A 27,782-nucleotide genomic window follows, 5' to 3' on the forward strand; every position below is an offset into this window, starting at 1 on the left:
CAAAGGTTCAATTGAGATGTGTTTGACAAAGGTGTTGATTCATTTATTCCTTTATTAGTTTCAACAAATAATACTAAATATATACTGGCTTCTGTCAAATTATAAAAAATAAGTACCTGTTAAGTGAAGCACTAGGATAAGCATACGGCAGAGTAATAGAAAAGACAGATAGACCTGGCGATTCACAGACCTGTACCCCTGGGGATATAAATATATTATATGTTTATAAAAAATAAAATTAAAATATGTTTATAAAAAATAAAATTAAAAAAATATATATAAAAAGAAACAAAGTAAATGTTTACTTGCATTAAAAGAAAAAAAGAAAAGACAGATAGGACTCTTGTCTTCATGGGGCCTCCATTCTAATGGGAGAAGAGTTCTGGAGAAGACTAGGATTTAAAAGCTCTTCTATCTGAATTGGAAAGATGACATTCCAATAGAATCCATGGAAATGGAAAGAAAGAGCCTTCCAGAATATCTTCCTGTGGGTAACTTGTACGGTGAGCAGGATCACCTGTAATACAAGTCCAAGTTGACAATAAATGGTAAATTCACAGAGCCTGAGTGTAACAGGCCCAACCAACATTCAGGATATATGCATATATCTGCTTACATGTAGAGAAAATCATAAGAAAACACACGAAGACATGTGACTACCCTCCACCATTTACACATGGCCCCTCTCCTCCTCTAGCACCAGAAATGATTGTAATTGATGAATTCATTTGACAAGTATTTTTTGCGTTCCCACTGTATATGAGTCATCATGCTTGATTTTGAATGGTCAAAATTAATGACATGACTGGCAGCAATGACTAGAAAAGAGATTTGATCTCCAATGTTGCAGAACTGTAAGTTCACATGAAACTACACGATGCTTTCCCACTGACGTATGGAGGTGACAGGTTTCCACAAAGCAGAACTCCTTGCCATTTATTTGGGGACTTGCTGATTGCTCCATTTTAGGAGCTCCCAAACCTAAGCTTGAGTTAATGAAAAGGTGAGAGCTGCATTAGAGACACAGGAGTGATTCAGGGCACTGGCTTCCCCACTGGACCCCCAGTATGACTCCAATCCTTCTGTGGCTCCTCCTCACACTTTTTCAAACCTGGCTTCCTCACATTCACACATTCTGTATCTCCAGCTCCCCATCTCTCTCACCAGATTTCATGTCAATATACATGACTTCAGTTTGTTGTTGTTGTTTCTTCATGAACAAACTAGCCACTGAACGGACTGGCTCACGCACCCCCTCCAATGATCCTTTCCTTGGGACCCACAGAGTAGGACTCAAGTGTATTGACAAAATAGGTAAATTGGTTTCCAAAAGCCATGCTCCTCTGGAGAATCGAAGTACAAATTGCTAATAGAAATCTGTTAATCTCAGCAGTGGCCCAGATCAAGAGCTGAGATCATGATACCAGGATTTCTACCTCTCCCTGCAGGACAGACTCAGGAAATAGTTCCCCCTGCCCAGGCTATAGGGTGCCCCCCCAACCCAGGGTGAAGTACCTGTGGTTTGTTAATTAGTGAGAGGCTCTGCTCAGTCAGAACCTTTTTTGTCTAATTACAACCAGGTGTCAGCGTATCAGAAAAGAGGGAATCTGAACTAAACTTTGGTTATGTAAGAATGGATGTTCCACAGAAACTCCTTGACTGGAACAGTGAATCCCTCTATCAGGCAGGGAAAAATCGTGCCCCAAGGGGGAGAGTCAAGGACTGTCAGCTCAAACTGTGCAAGCAGCAGTTTATTTGTTTTGTGGGTGTTTTTCTCCTTTGTAAACATGTTCTGAGGCCAAGTGATTGGTACATGCTTTATAAACTGGAAATATAAACACAGACATTCTCTTCCAAAAATGGATCTTTAGGACTTCCCTAGGGAACTTGCTGCTATTGTTTGTTCTGAATTCTGAACCAGCATTAGTGAAAATGTTACACCTCTAATATTTGGAGTGTTAATCCCCACATCAAAGAGAAAAAAATATTGAAAAGGTTTTGAGGCACCCTATTAGATTCTAAAAGCCATCTCTACTTCTAGTGAGGACAGTCCACTTACAGGACATGTTTTAAAGAGGGAGGAAGAAGGAGGAAAACAGATCTGTGTGGGTGAGTGGAGGGTGCTGGGGGGTGTGCTGATGCCAAAGACCATTCTCCTTCAACCACATGCTCTAAGGTCTCTGATCATGCCAACTGGTATTTCAGTTTTCCATGTCTTCGCTGTATGGTTCTCCCCCCGCCCCATAACACACACCTTCTTCTAACCTGGACGCGGTTTCTTTTAAAAGCTGTTTTGTGAGACAAAAGAATTATTAACAAAGCATCTAAATACTGAGTGAATGGAAGCCTTCACCGAAATACTTGCTTCTAAATAAGTGGTTCTTCCCTACCAATTTACAAAGGGTTGGCTTAGAGTCTGGCTGTTGGTACATCTGTTCTTAGCTCAAAAGCTGCCTCTCCTTTCTTCTTTAAATGATATTATTCATCTGGACAAGAGAATTGCAATATTTAAATGGTCCTGGAAGAACAATGTGTTTGGGGAAAGCTTTTAGCATGTGTTGTCAAGGGAATGTACTCAAGGGTTCAGAAATAGTTCCTTCTTACGCATCTTCCTTCCAGAAGATGGAGGGCAGGGCCTCTATGTCCTCTTATGTAAACATTGCCCTGTTTGGAGGTCCTCTGGGGTTTCCCTAGGGGGTCATATTTATTGCGAATGTCTAGGTTTCTATTTTGGTTTATAATGTACATCCTTTGTCTTTAAATCGCACATACATAATGGAGACAACATACAACATTTTGTTAGTTTTTGTACTTAGTCAATAGGCATTTAACCACAGATACCACCCAACTCAATTTTACATTTACTAAATCAGACACCATGAACAGTGTATGTTGCCCCATTTCTCACCACGCCCTCAACTCCCTCCCAAATGTAGTCAACACCATAGAAATATAGCCTACCATAATGCACAAGGAAGTGGGGCTCTAGTCCTCCACAAGGAGCAATCCATTAAATATTTCTCTACCCTCACCACTCTCACCAAGATTGGTACGTGTTTGCACTTTTCTCACAGACATCAGTGTCAGACACAGTTGTCGCCTCCTGTCTAACCCCTGTGTTCCTCTTCACTGAATTAAACCCCGCACTGATGATTCACACACGCACCCCCACACCCGTTGGTTCTCAGCCTCCTTAAATCTTCTGGCCCTTAAATGCAGCCTATTTCAGCCAGCCTCATTAGGCAAAAGTATGTCTACATGTAATAAACCACGTAATAAACTAAACCCCCCACTCTTCGGATTTAATCCACCTTTTCCAGTCCTAACCCCAGCAATCTAGCATGAGTCCTTGTTTTCTCTTAAATCTTCTTGACAACCTGTAGGTCTCCATCTCAGATGGAAACATACAGACAATGATCCCAATGTCTTACTGGTTCTGACTCTGTGCCTTAGCTCCAATGGGCTCCACAGTACCTATCTCTGTTTACTCCAGTCCTAGATATATTTCAAAGTCAATGTAGATACCATTGCCTTCATAAAGCCTTCTTTGATGCCATGCAGGGAGGTTTAACCTTGCCTTCCCCCAACTCCCCACAGTTCTTGAATGCATTGGTACAGTGGATGGCACTTCTTCTCCAGCACCTTAGAGTTTATCCCTTTGTTGGACTATTTGAAAACAGGGACTGAATTTTGTTCCCAGTAGATGCAAACAATACTTACCAAAATGTGTTTATACAGAAAGTATTCATTGAATATTTTTCCAGTGAAGTACTGTTATTTGCCAAGTACAGATCCAGATTATTGAAACCTTCTCAAATATAAACATTCTTATTCTCCAGTTAAAAATAAGTAAAACGATATTAAATAGGACTATATTTTGGTCAACTAAGCCATATCCATGGACCTCAATTAATTTATCTCTATAGCAAACAGTAGTGAGGTTGGTAAAAGAGATCACACCTAAGACACTGACCCTTGGAACCCTTGAAGAATGTGTGTCACTCTGTCACCTCTTTCAAGTCTTTTCTCAAATGACAACTTTTCATTGAGGTCTACTCTGACCACCCTGTTGAAAATTATAGCTCCTCCCAAAGCAGATATTGAATGACCCCATTTCTCTGCCTTACTTGTTTTCCAAAGCACTTATCATTTCCATGCATGTAATTTACTTTGTTATTTTATTTATTGTTAATTTTTCCCTACTAGAATAGAAGCTCTGCAAAGTCAAACATTGTGTCTGTTTTTCACTGCTTTATATGTAGCCCTAGAACAGTGCCTGACATATAATAGCAGCTTAGTAAATACTTGTCTTTGTCAATAATATTGTGGTCAGTGGTATACCTAGTGTACTTGACACAGACAGAAGATCGGTTTTCACACTCATTTCCTCTACATGGCAAAATTAGTTTCATTTACTGTCAGGAAATAAATAATAAGATAGAAGATGGTGACAAAATGTATTTTATTTAAGTATGTAATCATTCATAAAAATAAAATTAATAGTATAGTTCAAAAAAGAAAAAAAATACAACTATTCATTTAATAGCTATTAAATTTACCTAGCCATTTGAACTTTGTTTAGTTATAGCCTGATATAAAAATATTTTATTTAAATAATTGTCCACTAACCAGAAAGCAAACTTCAATGCAAACAAAGCATTTCAGAAAGCACAATGACTAAGTTATACCATTGATGTAATGTTTTACTTTACTGATTCATTCTTTAGTTTTGCAAAAACTAACAACTTTAAAAAATACATTGCAATCTTAAAGATGTTACTCAAACTCAGTAAGATGTCTATATATGAACCAAAATATGTACTTATCAAAGGAAAACACCACATCTCTGTGATATAGCCCACACTATGATTCACTGATTTATATTTTAAATATAAATAAAAATCCCAAGCAGTCACAGAAAACACTCAAATTCTGTTTCTTTGTCTTCAAAAATCATGATGGTATCACTATTTATTTCAAATCTAGTGTTTAAATACCAGAATGTCTAGTGGGAAAAATTGAGAAAAATTGCATATAAATGAGTTCTAGCAATTCTAACCCATTAAATATGCATTTTTGAAACAAACACATATAACTGAGCATGTGTGTTAGGACCAACTTAACAAAAAGCAGTTCTCTGAATTAACGTTATGTAGAAAGCTTGCTAGAGAAAAAGTTTAAAAAGGAACACATTTGAGCCTTATATATACACATATGTGAGTTTTTATATTGTATATCTTTATTATATATTTACTGTAAAATGCTATGTGTTATATTTATTTGTATAACATATAATATTTTAAATTAGTATACATTTATATTAATATGTGTATTAAATTTTATAAACAAATATTTATATATAAATCAGTATAAATATATAAATGTATATAATATACAAATTATAAATATTATTAATAAATGATAAACCATTATGAATATATTATTATATATGCACTATGTAGATAGATAATTAAAATCATATAGTACTTGCAGCAACTGTTTAGAATTTATAGCAACAAAACACTTTTTTCAGGGAGAAGTATTTTATCACTGATATCATTTAGAATTGCTGGTGCATGGTGATAATCAAAAGTGGACCTATTTAATCCGTTCTATTATTGCATTTCTATTTATGCATTTAGATGCATCTCTACAGACTATGTCCACTCTTATTGCTATCCCTGCCCTGATTTTGTTATACCACTGGTTGTTTGTATTTACTTTGGTTCCCAGTGCCTTTATTGCCTCACATTTGGGAAGTGGTCCATAATGGTGAACTAATCCCACTGCCCACAGTTAATTTAAGTGAAAAGTTTGAGTGAAGAGTAGTTTTGAGGAAAGCATCTCAACGCAATGAGCTTTTCATCTCTAGAGGCCTGGGGTAAGGAGTCAGAAGTGAGGTGGTCATCCATTCAATACGACCTCTGGAGTGATGTGAGAGTGCACAGTTCCCAAACCATCTAGAACCCCAAAAGCGCTGCCCCTATGCCAGTCCATCTGGAACCATCCGTCTTCTCCAGGAGGATTGGCGGCAGCTCGGGGATTCTCCCCTGGGTATAGGCATTGGGGTTCTGAAGGACAGAGCTCTGAGTTTCTTTGCCAGGGCAGGGGCAGCCAAAGTTCTCAAGATCCAGGACTATATTAGGAAATATATTCACCAGGGGAGCAATAAACATGTTTGTTTTCTTCCAGCGCAGTCTGCTCTGCTTATCTCAGACACCTCCCTTTCTTCAGCAGAAATCACAGTCCTGGGAGGAATGTTCCCTTGGGGTCAGGGAAGTTTTCCCTCTGCCTAAAGGAGGTCTCACCCTTGGTATTTATGAAATCATTTCAAAATAAATGATTTCTCTGAGACCAGCAGATAGTTTCTTAAATATCAAATGCAAACAGCCATGCAAAGGAGGCTTTCCTGAAGGTGAGTGCAATGGGTTCAGTGCATCAGAGGATATCTTCCTCACTGTCCTCCTAACCAATCTTGTTGGATATTCATCACTGTGCTTAGGGTCATGGGAGCTCTATGCCATGGGGGAGAAAGAAGATGGGAGCATTTGAGACTATGTCCTTGTTACTGCTCATCATTTATGGCCCTCCATGCTTAAATCAATGCTTTGAACCAGTGGTACATGAGTGTGCTGATCAGAAACCACCATGTTCCTCCTACACACCTATGGCCAGTCACCCCAGCTCTTCAGACTTAATTCTTCTTCATACCTTTCATGAAATATGACACAGCACATGAATTTCTGGCCACTTGCTATTTCTGGTCACTGGCACTTGGTTTTCTGCTAGTCACAGAACTATATTTTCTAACCACATTGCATGGAAGCCAACAAAACCCCTGCCCCTTTAGCCGGCTACCCATGCAAACACATTGAAGCATGGTAGCATTAGTAAAGCATATTACATTGCTTGCATTTGTAGGTTCTATGGGGGCATTGTATCAGGAAAGGAACAAAGACAGTTTTAAAAAATACAGGGAATGAGGCTATGTGGAAAAGAATAGACTCAGGGCAACTACAAACAGAATTATGGACAACTGGCCAATCAATCAGTTCAAAAAATCACCCAGAATGATGAGAATAGTCATAACCAAAAAAGTAACTAGATGGACTGTTATTAATACACCTAGATGTTAAAGAAATACTCAGTAATAGAAAAATAATCTGCATATAGGTGAGGACATAAATACAGCAGAAGCTTTTTTTCCTAAAAGTTTCATTTCTGCTTGGTAGGAAAGATTGGCTGTTAATGTCACTTCATGGGCTAGAATTAGCTGAACAACATCTCTAAGTGTGGTATATATATGTGTTTTACCTTATAGACGGCTTCCATGGTTCTTAAGACACAGTCCACAATTGGGTTCTGGATCTTCTCCAATCATCCTTTGGTGATTTTTGTAAAGTCTAAGTTGATAAATGCTTTTCAGCATTGCCATGGAGAGAAGGTTAGCCAATATTTGCCAGTCACTACCCTACGCCAACCAAATAAAGGTAACTCTTAAGAGAACGTGTCTAATCTTGTATCCTAATCTTGTTTCCATAGGCTGTATCTTCTACACTTTCACAGAATTATTTCATTTGGCCTTTAAAATACCTTTCTGGGGTAAACAGCAACATTCCAGATTGAAAAACAGGGCTTGTAATAGTTAAATTATTTGCTCAAGGTCATATTGTGAGTAGTAAAGATGAATATTCTTATCCTTTATTAATAATATTTCACTTGTCTGTAATGTCATAAAAGACTTTGAAGTAAAGGCTTTTCCACCAACTATCTACTGATTTTCACAAATTTGGTTAGCCAGAGATCCTGTTTCAGAGATGAAAACATGGTAGGTTATGCAGTTTCTAAGTGTCAGATTCCTAACTCAATCCAAGGTTTTGTCTACACTACATTGCATCTGTGTATGTTTCCTTTTTTAAAAATGTGTACATTTCTTTATTTAATTTCTGTGTAATTTATAATTATACTTATTAAGAAATGCATAAATATGGCTGTCACTTATTCCTAATTTCTTCCCTCTTACTCCCTCATTTAAATAGCCAGCAGCTTGAACCACAAAACAGAATGAATTAAAAATCCAATGTAAGTACTTTTTGTTTATATCAATTTCAGTGCTGGTCCCCAAAACACAAAGCAGTATCAACAGTTTGAAATTACTGTGTTAACATTTTCTGCTTCTAAGTTAAGCTAAACATTGGAGCAACTTGTATTGCAACACATATTTGTTTCAATTCCAATACAACCGATATTCTTATCCAAGACATGTTAACAAATTTTCCTGTAGTTACCCATGCTGTGATGGAATGGAGTTAATGGAATATTTTGGTTTACAAATTTGAGTAAAAATGAAAATTTTACAATTTTTGTACAACTGAAAAAATGCATTTTTTTTCCTGTTAAATGACTTTGCTCTGTGTCAGATATAAAAATCCTCATGCTTCATCCTGTAAACATTCCATTTTAGCCTACAGTTTGTAGCAGTAGCCCCTCAGGGGAAATATTTTCACAAGATTATTATGAAATTGATTTTTTCCCATCTTACCAACAAATTTTATGGGAAAATAAAGAATAATCCCCTTCCTGTACTCTACTCTTGTGCAGATGAACAAGAAAAATCTGACCATTTAAATCGTACTTCATGTCCTGATGTGGTAACTAAAGTTCTCCTTAGAATGCAAGTTTATATTATCAACAGTGACTCATTTTCTAGGGGATCATTTGACTCTCCCTTGGTATAAAACCATGCCCTTGGAAGGACGGTTAGCTAGATATATTAGACAAATCATCTTTTGATCAAATTCACTTCTATTTGAATATCACAGGCTTATAATTGTAAATGAAAATCCAATGTTAAAAATGCTTATCAGCCTGTCATAAGTGATAGTAAAAATTGAAAACAAAATAAAGTTTCAACAGATGAGACTGATTAAATAAGTTTTGATAGAATTTCTGAGGAGGGGCGCCTGGGTGGCTCAGTGGGTTAAGCCACTGCCTTCGGCTCAGGTCATGATCTCAGGGTCCTGGGATCGAGTCCTGCATTGGGCTCTTTGCTCAGCAGGGAGCCTGCTTCCCTCTCTCCCTTTCCGCCTGCCTCTTTGTCTACTTGTGATCTCTCTCTGTCAAATAAATAAAATCTTAAAAAAAAAAATTTCTGAGGAAACATTAGGCATTACTAAAATACCCTATAAATTGTTCATGAAATGGGTTAATTTTTAAAAGCATATTTTAAGAAATTACTACATGTTACTAGCTCCTAGATATACATTTTTTGCCTTTTAATATTTCTAAAATCAGAATTCATCTTAAAATTCATGGTGTCTTATAGTCATTTTAAGCCAAGTAGCCATGGTGGCAGTTGTTTCTTCTGGCACCTGTATGAACTTGGCTTTTACTCTTGTTAGAATGACTGAACAACTGCCATTACTCATTGTTTCATTCACAGAACCATTAAGGACAGCTTTCAGAAGGAATACAAATCTTATATAAACTCTGTTTAGAACAAAAAGTTTCAAGCAACATAACTCGCTTAAGGTAGAAGACTACTTTCCCCAATAAAATTGGAAAGGAAGCAAAGGAAAAATGTTTACTCTCACTATTTATTGAAAATAGTACTAGAAGTCTTAGCCAGTGTTATAGGGTAAGAAAAAATATAAGAATACTACATATTGGAAATAAAGAACTAAAACTGTCTTTATTTGCATAAGACATGATTGTCTACTTAGAAAATCCCAAAGAATCTACCAAAACAAACAAAGAAACAAACAAACAAACAAAAATCATTTGCTAGTGCTAACAGGTGGGCATAACAAAGTCACAGAGTACAAGGACAATATACAAAAATCAATTCTACTTCTCTATATAGCAATTAATAATGGGAATTCAACATAAAAAAATGTAATACCAATTTCAATAGTTCCCCACACACAAAAAAGAAAAAAATAGTTACAACTTTAACAAAACGTGTAAGATCTACATACTGAGAAAAGCTAACCACTGATGAAGGAAACCAATGATCTAAATAATTGGAAGACATTCATGGATTGAAAGACCCAGTATAGTTATTAGATGTCAATTCTCTTCAAATTTGGCAATGGTTTTATAATTATTCCAAGCAAAGTAAGGAATCGTTTTTGTTTTTTTTTTTTTTATATAGACATTTTCTAAAATTTATATGGTAAGGCACAAGAATTAAAGTAAAACAATTTTGGGGGTGCCTGGGTAGCTCAGTAGGTTAAGCATCAGCCTTCATCTTTTTTTTTTTTTATATAATCATTTTTTAAATTTATTTTCAGCATAAAAGTATTCATTGTTTTTGTACCACACCCAGTGCTCCATGCAATCCGTGCCCTCTCTAATACCCACAACCTGGTTCCCCCAATCTCCCACTCCCCCCACCTCTTCAAACCCTTCAGATTGTTTTTCAGAGTCCATAGTGTCTCATTGTTCACCTCCCCTTCCAATTTGCCCCAACTCCCTTCTCCTAACTCCCCATGTCCTCCATGCTATTTGTTATGCTCCACAAATAAGTGAAACCATATGATAATTGACTCTCTCTGCTTGACTTATTTCACTCAGCATAATCTCTTCCAGTCCCGTCCATGTTGCTACAAAAGTTGGGTATTCATCCTTTCTGATGGAGGCATAATACTCCATAGTGTATATGGACCACATCTTCCTTATCCATTCGTCCGTGGAAGGGCATCTTGGTTTTTTCCACAGTTTGGCGACTGTGGCCATTGCCACAGTCCATATCTGGGCTATAAACATTGGGGTACAGATGGCCCTTCTTTTCCCTACATCTGTATCTTTGGGGTAAATACCCAGTAGTGCAATTGCAGGGTCATAGGGAAGCTCTATTTTTAATTTCTTGAGGAATCTCCACACTGTTCTCCAAAGAGGCTGTACCAACTTGCATTCTCACCAACAGTGTAAGAGGGTTCCCCTTTCTCCACATCCCCTCCAACACATGTTGTTTCCTGTCTTGCTAATTTTGGCCATTCTAACTGGTGTAAGGTGATATCTCAATGTGGTTTTAATTTGAATCTCCCTGATGGCTAGTGATGTGTCTGATAGCCATTTGTATGTTTTCATTGGAGAAGTGTCTGTTCATAACTTCTGCCCATTTTTTGATATGATTATCTGTTTTGTGTGTGTTGAGTTTGAGGAGTTCTTTATAGATCCTGGATATCAACCTTTTGTCTGTACTGTCATTTGCAAATATCTTCTCCCATTCTGTGGGTTGCCTCTTTGTTTTCTTGATTGTTTCCTTTGCTGTGCAGAAGCTTTTGATCTTGATGAAGTCCCAAAAGTTCATTTTCGCTTTTGTTTCCTTTGCCTTTGGAGACATATCTTGAAAGAAGTTGCTGTGGCTGATATCGAAGAGATTACTGCCTATGTTCTCCTCTAGGATTCTGATGGATTCCTGTCTCACGTTGAGGTCTTTTATCCATTGTGAGTTTATCTTTGTGTACGGTGTAAGAGAATGGTCGAGTTTCATTCTTCTACATATAGCTGTCCAGTTTTCCCAGCACCATTTATTGAAGAGACTGTCTTTTTTCCACTGTATATTTTTTCCTATTTTGTCGAAGATTAACTGACCATAGAGTTGAGGGTCCATATCTGGGCTCTCTACTCTGTTCCACTGGTCTATGTGTCTGTTTTTATGCCAGTACCATGCTGTCTTGGTGATCACAGCTTTGTAGTAAAGCTTGAAATCAGGTAACGTGATGCCCCCAGTTTTGTTTTTGTTTTTCAACATTTCCTTAGCGATTCAGGGTCTCTTCTGGTTCCATACAAATTTTTGGATTATTTGCTCCAGCTCTTTGAAGAATACCGGTGGAATTTTGATCTGAATGGCATTAAAAGTATAGAATGTTTTAGGCAGTATAGACATTTTAACAATGTTTATTCTTCCGATCCAAGAGCATGGAATGGTCTTCCATCTTTTTGTGTCTTCTTCAATTTCTTTCATGAGTGTTCTGTAGTTCCTCGAGTACAGATCCTTTACCTCTTTGGTTAGGTTTATTCCCAGGTATCTTATGGTTCTTGGTGCTATAGTAAATGGAATCGATTCTCTAATTTCCCTTTCTGTATTTTCATTATTAGTGTATAAGAAAGCCACTGATTTCTGTACATTGACTTTGTATCCTGCCACATTACTGAATTGCTGTATGAGTTCTAGTAGTTTGGGGGTGGAGTCTTTTGGGTTTTCCATCAATAAGATTGATAAACCATTGGCCACACTAATCCAAAAGAAAAGAGAGAAAGCCCAAATTAATAAAATTATGAATGGAAAGGGAGAGATCACAACTAACACCAAGGAAGTAGAAACAATCATCAGAAGTTATTATCAACAGTTATATGCCAATAAGCTAAGCAACCTAGATGAAATGGATGCATTCCTGGAAAACTATAAACTCCCAAAATTGAACCAGGAAGAAATCGACAACCTAAATAGACCAATATCTAGTAACGAGATTGAAGCAGTGATCAAAAACCTCCCAAAAAACAAGAGCCCAGGACCTGACAGATTCCCTGGGGAATTCTACCAAACTTTCAAAGAAGAAATGACACCTATTCTCCTGAACCTGTTTCAAAAAATTGAAGCAGAAGGAAAACTTCCAGACTCTTTCTATGAAGCCAGCATTACCTTGATCCCCAAAGCAGGCAAAGACCCTACCAAAAAGGAGAATTTCAGACCAATATCACTGATGAATATGGATGCTAAGATTCTCAACAAGATCCTAGCAAACAGGATCCAACAACACATTAAAAAGATTATCCACCATGACCAGGTGGGATTCATTCCTGGGCTACAAGGATGGTTCAATATTCGCAAATCAATCAGTGTGATAGAACAAATTAATAAGAGAAGAGAGAAGAACCACATGGTCCTCTCAATTGATGCAGAAAAAGGATTTGACAAAGTCCAGCATCCGTTCCTGATTAAAACGCTTCAAAGTATAGGGATAGAGGGAACATTCCTGAACTTCATCAAATCTATCTATGAAAAACCCACAGCAAATATCATCCTCAATGGGAAAAAGCTTGCAGCCTTCCCGTTGAGATCAGGAACACGACAAGGATGCCCACTCTCACCACTCTTGTTCAACATAGTATTAGAAGTCCTAGCAACAGCAATCAGACAACAAAGAGAAATAAAAGGTATCCAAATTGGCAATGAAGAAGTCAAACTCTCTCTCTTCGCAGATGACATGATTCTTTATATGGAAAACCCATCAGCCTTCATCTTAAGTCATGATCTCAGGGTCCTGGGATCAAGCCCTGCATTAGGTTCCTTGTTCAGGGGTAGCTTGCTTCTCCTTCTCCCTCAGGCCCTCTCCCTGCTCATGCTCTCTCTCTCTCTCTTTCATTCCATCTCTCTCTCTTTCTCTCAATAAATAAATACAATCTTTTTTAAAAAATAAAAGCAATTTTGAAAAATAAAGTTGGAGTATTTATGTTATCCAATTATAATATTTACTCTAATTTTGCAATAATATAAAGTGGTAGAAATATAGATATGCAACTCAGGGAAATAGATAGAGTACAGAAGTACAGAAATAGAGCCTCACCAATATGTTCACTCAATTTTTGACCAAGAAAAAAAATACAAAAATTAAATGTAGAAAGAGTAATCTTTTCAACAAATGGTATTGAAACAATTAATTAATATTAGTAATTAATATGCCAAAAATAAACCTCAAGATAATTTTTATAAGGAAATTAACCCAAAATGAGTAATGGGTAAACATAAAATGTACAACTATCAAACTTTTAGATGACCGTATAAGCAAAAATCTTATACATGAGGTTGGGTGAAGATCTCTTAGACATGATACAAAAAGCACAATCAATAAAAGAAATGGCTGGTCAAGCTGAACTTCATCAAAATTAAAAATGTTCTTCTGGGAAAGACTGTAAAGAGATGAAAAGTGAAGTCTCAGACTAGGAGATAAAATTTGGAAATCATACATCCAGCCAATGACTTATATCCATAATACGTAAAAGACTCTCAGAACTCATCACTAAGAAAACCAACTCCCCAACTAAAAAATGGGCAGAAGACTTCACAAAATAGTTTCTATCAATGGCAAATAAACACCAGAAAAAGAAAAGCTACTTACAATCAGTAATCAGTACAGAAATACAAATTAAAACTAAGATGAGATACACACCTATGAAGATATCTAAAATATTTTTTTAAAGAAAACTAAGAATACCAAGTGCTACCAAGTATGGGACAAGTAGAATTCCACATCTTACTAGTGAGAATTCAAAATTGTACATGCACTCTGAACAACAGTTTGGTAGTTTTTAATGAACATATAGTGGTGTGTTCCCTCAATCCAGGGCATTTACACAATAGAATGAATAACTTTTGTTCACACAAAAATCTGCATATAAATGTTATAGTAGTTTTCCTTACCAGAAAACTGGAAATAGCCCCAGTGTCCTTCATGGTGAATGGATGACAAACTCTAGTATATCCATACAGTAGTGTTCCTCATCCACAAAAAAAGGAAAAGAAAAAGGGAACAAACTATTGATGTGTACAACAGAAGAGATGAATTTCAAAGGCATGATACTGAATGGAATAAGTCAGTTCAAAGATGACATACCATATAATTCCATCTATATGACATTCTGAAAAAGGCAAGACTATAGTGACTGAGGACAAATTAGCGGTTACCACAGATCAGGTGTGAGAGAAAGTATGACTGAAAAGGGGCAGCACAGGGATCTTTTTGGGGTGATAGAGGTGTTCTGTATCCTGACTGTGGTGATGGTCTCACAAACCCATACATATGGCAAAATAACAGAACTGTCTAATCCACAAATGTCAGTTTTACTTTATATGAATTTAAAAAATTAAATTATATCTCTAAGAAGGTCACTTAGTACCAATAAAAAGAAAAGTGCATTTTTAAAAAGGGCCCTGTCATAGGTTTTCTTGATGGTATATAAACTAAAGGTGTTTTATAAGCAAAACACCTTAAACTTAACGAAGCATGGTCTGTATACATTATATTAAAGAAATCACAGGAAAATATCATTCAAAGTGTTAATCATGGTTGTTTTAGGTTGTGAAATAGAGATAATTTTTTACATACTTTTTCATGTTTTTTACAATGGGCAAAAATTCTTTTTATAAGTAGGAAAAAAAAGTCAAATAAATACTTAAAAAAAAATTAAGAACAACAAAAGTTGAGTCAAGTGGGCCCTGCTTGTCCCAATTCTACAAACACAAAGGGTCTCAAGCAAGGATGTGACCAGGTGATTCACCAAACTCAGAACTCTCTGAAAATTTGTTTAGTTTTTCTTACTCACACCTATCCTCTCACCAGATAATTCCTCAAGATACACATATCACAAACAATCTGCAAAGCAATAATCAGTTTGGGATTATTTCTGGCAACTATAAATGTGTTATAGTTAGAGAACTACCCACAAAAGTAAAAATTTAAAAAAAAAAGGAATTTTTATCTTTATTGGGAAAACAGAATACTGTCTGTGGCTGCTTCTTTTTAAAACTCAAATTATGGGATGTAATGAGAAAGCCAATATTTCAGAATAGGTAAAATAATGCTCGTGGCAGATATGCATTTGTTTTCTGTCTCTGTCCCCTCATACAAATACATTTCCACATGTCAGTCCTCTGAAACTCTCCTTTCTCTGTATTCCATCAGTAATGACTCTAGTAATAACTGTCAAGGGCAGGAATAGTAAACATTTTGTAAAAGCAAATGGCTTCCAAATGTGGACTTTCTCTCAGCGAGCATGTCCCTCAGAGCCTGACTCAGAACACAGGAGCAGGTAAAAATGCCAAGCCTAGAGCACTGTGACAGAACAGAATCAAGTAGCTAAATGTGTGAGGGCTCAACCTGCAAGCCACCTGCTGTCTCCCCTCTTTGACTGCAGAGTTGACTGGCCAGTGGGTTCAACAGACAAGAATGACCCTTCACGGGGCTTGTACACAGTGTTTGCCTAGAGGACCATCTACAAAGTATCTTTGCACTATGGGCAGGGGTGTGGTTGGGCAGGGTACGGGAGGAAGTGGTTGATTAGTGTCCTTGGCCTTTGCATCTTGGGTCCAGAGAAAAATCCTTTAATTGTACTAAGGCTCATTTTCCACATTTTCAGAATGGCCACAAAACCTCCGGGAATCACCACTTTGACTAACTAGGTCAGGAGCCTCAAAGCTGTTCATTTACTTTTTTGATTCATGGGTACCCACAATATTATGGAATATTAATAAAAAGCAATATACTACTGGATTTAAGAATGATGTTTTCAAACATTTTAAGGATGTGACTAATGAAAATGGCAGTGACAGAATAATTATGTACAATTTTATTAAAGTACTCTGTCATGAGGGATGTGCGTGTTAGACCAAAACAATATTTAGGAAAGCAATAACAACTTTTATTGCTGGGTGGTGGGATTAAGAGTAATTATTTCTTTAATGCTATTTATATGTTCCCAATTTCTTTGTCTAGAACAGGTATTTCTTAAAAAAAAAAAAAACTTAAAAGTAACAGTCTAAAACATAACTGTTACCTCTACATTTTGGAACTAGATTGATTTTTGTATCTTTATAAAGTGCAATCTTTCTTTTATAATTACATGTTATCAAAGATTTATTACTTTATTATAAAATTATACAACTTTAAATATTGAAACAGGAAAAATGTTTTGGCATCTTAATAGGAAACATTTCACTATATTAAGTAAATATTTCAAGCCCCCCAGAAAATGCTCTGCTGGCACCTCCTGGCTTTTCCTCCTGCATGCCCATGTCAGGGTCCCCCATGTCCTGCCTTGCTCCCCTTCAGTGTTCTCATGGATTCCTAGGCAATCTCTTGGTCATTCCCTGATGATAAAAATCACTCCAGGAGCAACGTGGGACTAGCTCACGTTACAAAACAAAAGGTGTTGTTTTAAAAAGCAAAGAATTTCCAGTTTAACTGCCATCTGGCATTTCTAGTCTAACAGCTTCCAGCCATCTGAGCAGCTAAATCAAGTTTGAGAAACGCACCACAACGGGACATCCAAAGGTGATCTGAACAAACAAAGGAAAAGAGCCCTCAGTCCCCAACCAGGGCGCTTCATGATCCGTAACAAACAGCTTCGTCCTGGTTGCCTAGAGCTGCTATCATCTCTTCTCTACCAGACTGGGCCCTAGAAGCAGGGGATCAAGACAACGGAATATACAGATGCCAGGCTTTTGCTGAGTCAGTCGGGTCTACACCACCTCTAAAGGCCCTCCCTGCCACGCCTGCCCCATTTGTCCCCTTCAAGAACTTGCTTTGCTCAGGAGAAATTATCGAAATTCTTGCTGTTTGGTTTTTACAGGAAGTCAGGGCATGGATAAGTGAGTGCTCATCCATACGTGTTTTTACTTTGTTACCTAAGAGACTATCTTCACAACAGAAGTCCTCATAAATACTCTGGAGATGCATCAGACACTCTCCGGCGCTGTGCGACACTGTGTATATGGTTTGGCGGCAGTTCATTGGGGGAAGATAAACTAGCACGTTTTGCCAGGATTCTATTACTCTTGACCTTGACCTTGGCTAGAGGCTGTTTCCAGTTACACTCCATCTTGACCTTGACCTTGGCTAGAGGCTGTTTCCAGTTACACTCCATCTTTTTTTTTTTTTTTAAGATTTTATTTATGTATTTGACAGACAGAGACCACAAGTAGGCAGAGAGGCAGGCAGAGAGGGAGAGAGGAGGAAGCAGGCTCGCCACTGAGCAGAGAGCCCGATGCGGGGCTCGATCCCAGGACCCTGAGATCATGACCTGAGCTGAAGGCAGAGGCTTTAACCCACTGAGCCACCCAGGCGCCCCTACACTCCATCTTAAAGAAAGACAGTGCCTCCTCTTTCCCCAAGGTTCTTTTTTGCCTTCTCTTCCCAGTTGTCCCAAGTACAACCCTCAGGATGCTGCCTCACTGGAAGGAAGAAAACTCTGCTGCTGCTCCTCCCCCTGCGATTTCTTATTTGAACCCGATGTTCAAGTGCACCAAGACATCCTCTTCTTTAAGCGACGGAGACTGCCTCTTGGATAGTACTCAATTTGGAAGTTCACAGTACAGTATAATAGTGTATTGTTAACCACTGGCACTTTGCGGCCCAGATGTCTAGAACTTACCCATCTCACATAACGGAAGCTTCATACCCATTGAACAAATCCCCATTTTCCTCATCTCCCAGGCCCTGACGGTCACTATTGTATTCTCTGTTTCTATTGATCTGACTATTGTAAATACTTTATATAAGTGAAATCGTGTAGTATTTGTCCTTCTCTGACTGGTTTATTTCACCTGGCATAATGTTTTCCAGGCTCAATCATGTTGTCACAAATGGCAAAATCTCCTTCTTTTTAAAGACTGATTAATATATACATTAATTATTACACATCAATATATAACTAATAATATAATTAATATAAATCAATTAACAATTAATTAATATGCATACACAAACACACATCTAATGTTTGCTTTATCTACTCACTGGTCAATGCACGCTTGAGTTGTTCTCATATATTGGCTATTGTAAATAATCCTTTTTTTAAAAAAAATATTTATTTGAGAGAAAAGAGAGAGAGAGAGCATGAGCATGGTGGGGGGAGCAGAAGCAGAGAGGGAATCCTGAAGCAGACTCCCCACTGAGCACAGAGCTCCATCCCAGGACCCTGGGATCATGACCTGAGCCGAAATCGAGAGTCAGATGCTTAACTGACTGAGCCTCCCAGGGGCTCCTATCATAAATAATTCTTCAGTGAACATGGGAGTGCACGTATCTCTCTAGATCCTGATTTCAGTTCTTTTGGTTATATCTACTCTCAGGATTGTGGTGGTAGTATCGTGGGTATTTGCTTATATTCAAACTCCTTAAATTGTATACATTAGCTATGTAGTACTTCTTTGTCAATTACACTTTAATAAAACTTTTTTTTTTTTAAGTACTTGATCCTGACACAGTATTTGCTTGCTGTATTTTTTTCCCCCTGGCAGCGACAACTGAACTCATTAGCATCCGCTCTGCAACATGAAATTCCAAGGTTCCTCCTCCAGTGGGTGGTGGGCGGGGTGAGGCACTCTGTCCCCATCCGTTGGGACAACCTCCCCAGCTCGGTTGAGACAAACCATAGGAGCTGTGGACTCTTGAGAAATAAACTGAGGGTTTTGGAGGGGAGGGGGTTGGGGGGTTGGGTGAGGCTAGTGGTGGTTATTAAGGAGGGCATGTACTGAATGGAACACTGGGTGTAATGCATAAACAATGAATCTTGGAACACTGAAAAAATAAAATAAAGTTAAAAAAAATTCTCAAAAAGGAAAAGCTTCCCAGTGAAGGGGTACCAGAAACTCTGAGGGTTGTGCAACCCAAAGAACTACTGTGTCTACTCCCTGTGCCTAGCCAAAGGCTTCACGAGTAAATTCATACTATGTAGGAATTATAACTGAAGCTGAATATTGCATAATTATACAGTGTTGAGCTCTTCAGGTTTAATAGTACCCTTAAAAGTGAAAATAATGGCTAATATTTGTAGAACACTTACAATATGTTCTTTGCATGCATTAGCTCATGTTATTCTTAAAATAATCCCATATGGTGGATGTTATTATTCCAATTTTACTTACGAGGAAACAAAAGTTTTGCGCTGGTAAGTAATTTTCCTATAGGCAATCAAATGATCATAGAGACCAGGTTTGAAGCCAGCTTGTTTCATTCCAAAGGCCAGCTCCCCTACCCTGCTTTACACAATCCCAGTAAAACACGGACAGATCTGGGGTGCCTGGTTGGCTCAGTGGGTTAAGCCTCTGCCTTTGGCAGGCTCAGGTCATGGTCTCAGGGTCCTGGGATCGAGCCCAGAATCAGGCTCTCTGCTTGGCAGGGAACCTACTTCCCACCCCCACTGCCTGCCTCTCTGCCTACTTGTGATCTCTCTCTCTCTGTCAAATAAATAAATAAATAAATCTAAAAAAAAAAAAAAGGACAGATCTGAAAACAATATAAAAAAAGAGAAAATCCTTATAAGTATCCTCATACAACTAATGGGTATGAGATATATTTAGTTCTTAGAGCAACTAAGAAATTATTTGCAAAACTCATGAAACCAATTCTGACATCTAGAAATCCTATTACTCCACTGGATAAGAATATAAAAATCCAATCTAGGGCACCTGGGTGGCTCAGTGGGTTAAGCTTCTGCCTTCGGCTCAGGTCATGATCTCAGGGTCCTGGGATCGAGTCGGGCATCGGGCTCTCTGCTTGGCAGGGAGCCTGCTTCCTCCTCTCTCTCTCTGCCTGCCTCTCTGCCTACTTGTGATTTCTCTCTGTCAAATAAATAAATAAAATCTTTTTTATTTTTAAATTTTTTATTTTAGATTTTTTTATTTATTTATCAGAGAGAGAGAGGGAGAGCGAGCGAGCACAGGCAGACAGAATGGCAGGCAGAGGCAGAGGGAGAAGCAGGCTCCCGGCCAAGCAAGGAGCCCAATGTGGGACTCGATCCCACAACGCGGGGATCATGACCTGAGCCGAAGGCAGCTGCTTAACCAACTGAGCCACCCAGGTGTCCCAATAAATAAAATCTTTAAAAAAAAATCCAATCTAATTCCAACATGTAGAGAAAATAGTTACATTTTAAGCTTTTACTTTTCATTTTTTTAAAGAAATATATGCTCTAGACAAATATTGAGAACATATAAATAGTATAAAAAAATAAAAAACTCCCATAAGTCCATCTCCCAGCAATAAAAAGTTCCTTTGTTTTCCTATTTGTTGTTTTGGTCTAATGTAGGCATCCCCTGTGATAGAGTATTTTAATAAGTACATACAGAGCTCTTTGGTTACTGTCTTTTTCTGCAGACACAGTCTTCACATTTTTTGAAATCACAATTTTTAAATCCAGCAGCATATTGCATTTTATAATATTTCATAATTTATTTAACTATTCTTGGGCATGTAGATTTTTGCAAGTATCTCATGGACTAATCCAACATGTACCTAAATATATCTACACAGCTCAAGTTATTCATCAGGATACACTCTCTTTTTCCCAGTGGAATTACCAGGGCAACAATCTAAACACATTTAAAGCTCTATATGAGCAATGCCCATTGCCCTCCGAATAAGCTATTTTCAACTTGGTTAGGGGAGTACAAGAGTCTTTAGTCACTCGCATGTTAGCCACACAAGGTATTTTTAATCTTACTAATATGGCAGGCAAAAATGGTACCTTTCAAATCTTAATAAATTCTGTGGGATTAAATTTGTTTTCATATGAATTTTGGATATTTAAAATTTGTCATTTTTTTCCATTTTTTGCTCCATCTTGATCGAAGAAAGTTTTAAAATTTATCTCTAAGGATATATAAAATAGTAAAGCATTAAGCTTAATATTTGTTCCAAATATTTTCTCACACTTTTTTTATGTTGTTGATTTAGCCTATAATATACATTGAACACATTTTTTGTGATTAAAATATTTCAACTTTATTATAATTCCTTTATTGTGTTATTTACCTTTTTTTAAAGATTTTATTTATTTATTTGAGAGAGAGATCACAAGCAGGCAGAGAGGCAGGCAGAGAGGAGGGGGGAAGCAGGCTCCCTGCTGAGCAGAGAGCCCGATGTGGGCCTCGATCCCAGGACCCTGAGATCATGACCTGAGCCGAAGGCAGAGGCTTAACCCACTGAGCCACCCAGGCGCCCCTATTTACTTGTTTGTTGTTATTTTCTTGTTTTTTTTTCTCTCTCTCTTTTTTTTTTTTGCATAAAACCCCTCATATACCTCAAGATCAGGTACTTATTTGTTTTTTTCCCCTTGTTTCCTCCAAAATTTCTCATTTTATATTAATTTAGAATTAAGTATGACATATAAAAATGAATTAGGATTTTAAATATATATATGTATATATACATATATATATTTCAAACTAGTCATGTTTATTATTCCTGGTGAACAAAAATTCATTTTAGAAGAATGGATATCTATAAAACCCAATATTCCCACCTAGGAATAGACTGTGGTTCTCTTCTTATCATTTAAAAGAAATTTTTATCAACACAAGTAAAATAGAATTTCTTATCAAAGTTTTATTATGTCTTTACGTGTGATTTGAACATTTTTGTTGGGCTGGATATTTAATGATTTTTTATTAATAAATATTTTCCAGATCATCTTCAAACTGATTTGTGTACCCACAGAAGAGAACCATTGATTTTGATTTTTTTGTTATTCTCATAACTTAACTTTAAGCTATTGTTAATTATAAGAAATATTTATTTCACTAATTACTGAGTTTTGGTTAATATTTTTGTAAACTCAGATTACTGTTGTTAAATGCATGTGTGTGTGTGTGTGTGTGTGTGTGTGCACTCCCAAAAGTACATTTTGGTATTTGTTTTCTGTATTATTATCAAATTTACAATTATTATTTAGCTTCTGTTTCCAACACTTAGTATCATGACATTAATACTACACTATTAAATTTTAGTGGTCCTTTGGTCATTTTTTATTTATTTTTATTTTCATTTTTTTAAAGATTTTATTTATTTATTTGACAGATAGAGATAACAAGTAGGCAGAGAGGCAGACAGAGAGAGGAGGAAGCAGGCTCCCTGCTGAGCAGAGAGCTGGATGTGGGGCTCCATCCCAGGACCCTGGGATCATGATCTGAGCTGAAGGCAGAGGCTTTAACCCACTGAGCCACCCAGGTGCCCCTTTGGTCATTTTTTAAAGAAAGTATGTGAGAGACATATTTTCTAAACCCTAATCTATCAAAAGAAGGACAAGCTCTGTTAATTATTCTCATCTATGACATGAACAAAAGCTTACTTTTTTTTCTATAACCCCTTGTGCATATATATATATATATATATATATCAGAGTGCGATCTTAATAAAAAAGTAATACAAAGCTGCGTTAAGTATATAAAAGAAGACATTTCAAGTCCAGGCAGATATATCCAAAGCATTCAGTTGCACAGAAATGAGATGAGTTATTTTCTTATCTGTTCAGTAAATCCAACAGACTGTCTTGTATGGTAGCTGCTGTAAAGCAATGTTAAACATTAGGGCAGTAGAAATGCTGGTTAAATCTTAGAATATCTCCTAATTCCCAGTTCTCTGGAGCTAGCTAACCCAAACTGCGTAAGTCTCTAAGGGTTTGTCAACATAATACTTTAATTATCGTGGCATCTTTAGAACAAGGTCTGCCCATAATCAGCAGTAGCAGATATCCTAACCAGTATAGAACCCTTTTATATCTCTTTCTAAACCACTTATTATTGACAAATGCTATTGCATTTTCCCATGTTTTCAGAAGATAGGCCATATATTATTTGTATTTCTAGGGATAAATTTAGTTGTTAAATAAAAGGCAGTGTTTTAAAATGTCTTAAAATCTACATCCCAATCATAAACAGTTGGAACTAGTTTTGGTTATTGCAAATTTTTTTTCTTACTTCCACCTTCTAAATAGAAAAAGGCTCTATTAAAATGCTGTGCTCTTACTACAGAGAAAAATACCTTAGTTTATTAAATTTTTCCTTTTTGCCATGTTTATATAAGGACAAGAAAATTAGAGCTACAAAGAGCATTGAAGAGAAAACATTGTCTCTTTCTCCTGTCACCATGCACTGCACCTCTGCAATTTTTTTTCTGTCAGCCAGGAAGGGTGGAGGAGAAGATGATAAGGATTATGGGAAGATATACATTAAAGAGAGCAAGAAATTTCATGTCCCCAGGAGAAAAGTCACTAAGCATGAAGAGAAAAACTAGAGGATGTTTAAGTTCAAACTAGTCTTGAAGGAGGGAATCTATACAACCCCATTTTGACTCTGATTCTAGAATGGGATATAATTGGAGATGATGAATTAAAGGAAATTAGAGCGGGGGAAAAGCTGGGACTAGATCAGTCTTTAATTTGCAACCATTACAGTTGAGGAATAAAGGAATGTCTAGACTTAAAGACAGGCAAAACAATGTAATATTAAGAAAGTCCATACACGGAAATAATTTTGCCTATTTTGGGGCTGTCAGTAGTCATAGTAATATCCCAGTTCAATATGTGGCTCTCTGAGAATTAGTCTCTGAACTGACCTGGATCTGCTCTAGTCAGAGTCTTTCTCTTCATTCTCCCAAGAAACCTGTAAACAAAATCCTCTTCTCTTAAAACTACAGTAAGGCAGTTTCTCTAATGTGCACCTTAATTCTGTTTGAGACATTGCTAGATAAATAAGTGGACAGATGGAGATATGTGTGTGTATACACACACACACACACACACACACACACACATACACACACACAAACAAATACAAACTACATGGAAGAAAATTAACAAATATGAACATCTTGTAATATACTTCAATAGTTTAATAAAGGATATATGACTGAGTCACTGCTGCCAACTTTTAGAGATGACTCCTAATTGCAAATTCTGAATTTTGTCTTAGTTGTGCTTAAACCTCTTTCTATGTTGAAACCTTTGCGGCTTTTGTCATATGCAGCTGCAGAACAACTACATATTAGAAAGAGTATTCTAAAATATCCCCAGGGCGCCTGGCTGGCTCAGTGGGTTAAGCCGCTGCCTTCGGCTCAGGTCATGATCTCAGGGTCCTGGGATCGAGCCCCGCATCGGGCTCTCTGCTCAGCAGGGAGCCTGCTTCCCTCTCTCTCTCTCTCTCTCTCTCTCTGCCTGACTCTCCGTCTACTTGTGATCTCTCTCTGTCAAATAAATAAATAAAATCTTAAAAAAAAAAATATCCCCAAATTATATTATCTTGTGATGGAATTTTCTAGACTTTGCATTTAGATGTGTGTTTATTGCTTATGGAGTTGGAAATAAAAGTCCTGGCACATTTTCATTTCATGGCATTGGTTTATTATTAATACCATTCTGAGAAAAGTATTGGCAACTGGGGATTTAGGAACAGCAAGAGATATTTGATTCTCTGTGGAAGCTCACTGTATGAAAACAGTTTAGAATCAGTGGCTTTACCACTGGGCTAATAAAATGTGGAGGAAAATGTGCCATGAGCTCCTTTTTTTTCTTACTTCTGAGAAATGGTCAAAGGAAAAAGGTCTCTGGGCCCCGAAAGCTGTCATGTTTGAATGTGATGCTAGGTACTGCTGATGTGTCTTATAAACATAAAGGAAGGGGAAGGCCAAACTATTCAGCTTCCTCAGTTGGGATTCTCTTTTGGAACAACCAAATAATGAAAATAATAGATATGGCAATTTTCTTAATTCTCTCAAGGGTGGTTATAACAGCACACTGTTCTAGATGCACAGGAGAAAAGTCAATTCATTATATTCCATAGATGACCTAGGGCATTACAACTCAATTCTCCAGAGATCTAGTTGAGAAAGGTTGCATGATGAGTGAGATAATATGTTCAGTGCATTTTTCTGGATTTCTTTTCATGAGAAATAATACATTTCCTTATTATTTAAGGTAATTAGAAATGGGCTTTTCTGAAACTTGCAGCTGAAAGTAATTTAACCTATATGCCTTACCATGAGACATGGTGAATTTCAGTTTACCTCTCTGTTTCCCCATTGATGGATATAGGACAGTTAATGTAAAGTCAGTAAGTATGTATCAGATAGCAAAAAAGTTTGGTATTGGTAAATAAACAATTATTCTTAAAGTTATAAATTATGCCTCCGCAGTGAGTTCCTTTTAGAAGAGTGATAATTTGTTAGGTTCGTTAAGATCTTGCAGTTTCAAGATATTTTATTCATCATTTGAAAAACAAAATTGAATTGTACTGAGCACCTTTAGGGTGAATAAACTTTTGACACTTAATGATTTAATAACTAGCAATAAGGGTAATTCAGTCTCAACAATTTGCTGACTGTTGACAGCAGAAGTATAAACCTGACCTCATTCCATGCATTTGCTGACAGTCCTTCAAAAGCTTAAAGACATGGTTGACAAGTGTGTATCAAGCATGGGGCAATTTATTTAAGATAGTCATGCCCTTGGAGGAAAGTCAGGGACAGTGTTTTCTCAGCAAAGTTTTTCCTTTGCCTTATTGTGGTGACATAAAATGACAAGCTATCCCTTGGGACTGGCCTTTGTGAGTAGGCTGACGAGTTGGGCAGGGCTTGTCACAAAGATTTTTTTAAAAGAGGGATTCAATTAATAGTTAATTGCTCATAATGCTGGTTTTAGTTTTACCGAATCAGCTGTAGAATGACTTCATTCCCTATTTCTACATTTTATTTCAAAGTATTCCTACAAGAATGAAATCTGGAGCTAAATTTAAGGCAGAATTTTGTGAAGGTTTCTTGCTGGAGTTACCTATCCGTTTCAAAGTGAAATCTGAAGTATCATTTCAATATATAACACAGATAAAAATGTTGCATTGATTGAACTTGGGATAGGGCCACAGATCCCCATCCTCTTGCACCAATTCTCAGTCTCCTAGTGGTAACTAAGTGGTGTTCAAGGAACAATTACCCAGCCTCTCAGAGAGTAAGTAAACATTTAAGCATATTCATATAAATAAACATCTATCCTCTGCAGACCCACCTTTAACTCCAACTTGTTTGTTGCGATATGGGCACAATCCCCCAGCTAAACAACAACAACAACATGGGTGTAAATAGTGGCTTCCATATTATCCTCACGGAGTTTGGTATTACCATTGAAAGCATGAGGACATGGGCAACAAATGATTCAGCAACAGATTTATCCAGGTGATGATGATCAAAATTGAGGTAAGGCTATCCACCAGGAAGTTTGAATTCAAAGAGATTTCATTTGGATCCATTATTTGTGTTGAGGAAACAAGGTGACTGTACCATCCAGGTTATATGGAGAGGTGTGACCTGTCCAGAAAATGGATTCTGCCAGGGCACTTAGAGGTACTGAGCTCATTTACCTTAAACCAAGTTCATAGAAACTGACTTACAGGCTAGGGAATAACTATAATTCACACTGAGAATTAAAATTTCAGAATAGGGATGCCTGGGTGGCTCAGTGGGTTAAATCTTTGCCTTCGGCTCAGGTAATGATCTCAGGGACCTGGGATCGAGCCCAGCATTGGGCTCTCTGCTCAGCGGGGAGCCTATTTCCCCCTCCCCCTCTTCCTGTCTCTGCCTGCTTGTGACCTCTCTCTCTCACTCTGTCAAATAAATAAATAAAATCTTAAAAAAATTCCAGAATAAATAAGAATATTTATGCCATCAAGTCGGTCATGTTCTCCCCTACTGGGAACACTAAAATAGTTTCCAGGATTTTGCTTTGTAAGCATGGGGTCAGAGATGGGAGTGGGAGAAAGATAATTCTTCATCTCTGCCTTGGAATTAAGCTTCTCAATGCTTAGCCCAGTCCGTATGAGTATGCTTCCCTCTGGACCATGCAGAAGTAACAAATATGACCTTTCTTTTGCTTCCCCCTATAAATTTCCAAGTAGACTCTCTGTTGGTTCATCTTGTTATGAGTTGAATTGTGTCCTCCCCAATTCCTATGCTGTGGTCCTAAACTCACTGCCTCAGAATATGATCTTATTTGGAAACAGGGTCTTTGCACATAATCGAGTTAAGATGAGTTCGTTGGTGTGGGCACTAATCCGACATGACATATGCACAGGGAGAATGCCATCTGAAGATGAAGGCAGGGATCTGGGCAATGTCTCTACAAGCTGAACAACACAAAGGTTGCCAGATCACCATCAGAAGTTAGGAGAGTCGGGCGCCTGGGTGGCTCAGTGGGTTAAGCCGCTGCCTTCGGCTCAGGTCATGATCTCAGGG

This window comes from Enhydra lutris, unplaced genomic scaffold, assembly GCF_002288905.1.
Source record: "Enhydra lutris kenyoni isolate GAN:26980312 unplaced genomic scaffold, ASM228890v2 scaffoldscaffold35, whole genome shotgun sequence".
Taxonomy (NCBI): domain Eukaryota; kingdom Metazoa; phylum Chordata; class Mammalia; order Carnivora; family Mustelidae; genus Enhydra; species Enhydra lutris.